Below are 1461 nucleotides of genomic sequence, written 5' to 3' on the forward strand. Positions count from 1 at the left end.
GTGGTCGGTTGTGGCTTTTATGCATGCCGCCTACGTTTTGTAATCGTAAATGCTGCGGCCTCATTACAGTAATGTGCGGTGCGAAACACCAGTGTATGTTCCATTTGTATGTGTTGTATTGTGGCGATCTCAATACAACAAATCAATGTTTTGTATATTTGTCAATGTAACGGTTGACCAGCAGCACAAAATAAAAAATAAGTAAAGACTTCCACGATCTCACACCTTCACCACTATATGATGTTAACCATTCCGACTGACGAAATTATACATTTTTCTCATTGACTATGAAAATAAGATCCTTATTTCATTTCCATCATGGATTATATCCGTTGGTCATATTCTCCACCCAATGACAGCCTTAACAGAGAAGGCTATTCTAGTACTTCCTCATAGATTATGCAAATAAAGTTATGATTTGAATAAATTATGTTTATTGATGTTCACTTCCACTTCGAAATGCGTCAAGTATGAACTGCCTAGCAGTTACCACTATGGAATTATAGCAATTTGCAATTAATTATACAAATTAGGTCTTCATTTACATAATCTATATCGTCAGTTGTTCCTGTCGTCCCCAATTACGTATGTCACAAGTATTCCATAGGCCAATTATGGAATACAGCAGATTTATAGAAAGTCATCAACGTTTAACGTTAGTATGCAAATTATTTCCAGTTTGAATACCGTAGTCCTTTCAGAGATGATAGTAGCCGTATAGAATTTACCCTTTCAAATTTCAAATTGGCTTATTGCACAAAAGCACATTGCAGCCTGGCGGCTGAATTGTTACATTTCTAAAATCATTCTAATTGTAGCAGTGTGCAGCAAATCTAAAATCATACTAAACGTAGTATTTCAACAATATGTAGTTATACAAACTTAGTCAACTAATAATAACTTGAAGATGATTTGTCTGGGGAAGTCTCAGTACTAGTACATTAGGTATGCAGTCCATAAAATCGTGAGAAAGTTCTATTGCAACCTAAGCCTAAACAGATCAGGTGTTAGATATTCGTAACGTTGGGTCGTTACAACTAAGAGTCATTTCTGTAGTAGAGTCTTTAAAGCCTTAAAAGGCTCGCCGGGTATGAATGACATTGAATGTCTTTTGCTTTTACATCTCATTGATAGGTGGCGTCTTCCCCTGCGGAGGTTGTAGTGATTGGCCGAGCGGGTAGTGATGAATCCCCAAAGTACTGTCCTGCAGGATGTTTTCAAGTGTTCTCAGTGTAGCTCTCTCGCGTCTGTTTGCTAGGGTAGGGAGTGCGTCAGCAGGTAGCCCGATGATCCTGAGGCAACGCTTCTGGATCGATTCTATCTAGTGAGTCTGACAGGTGTTTGGGCAGTTCGCCCCAAACCGGGCCAGCATACTCAAGAATAGGTCTGATGAACGTCAGGTAGATCTGAAATAGGGCACTCTATCGAGAGCCCGCCTTCTTAGCGACACTAAGATAATAC

The sequence above is a fragment of the Branchiostoma belcheri genome, unplaced genomic scaffold, assembly GCF_001625305.1.
Source record: "Branchiostoma belcheri isolate BF01 breed outbred unplaced genomic scaffold, Haploidv18h27 scaffold186, whole genome shotgun sequence".
Classification (NCBI taxonomy): domain Eukaryota; kingdom Metazoa; phylum Chordata; class Leptocardii; order Amphioxiformes; family Branchiostomatidae; genus Branchiostoma; species Branchiostoma belcheri.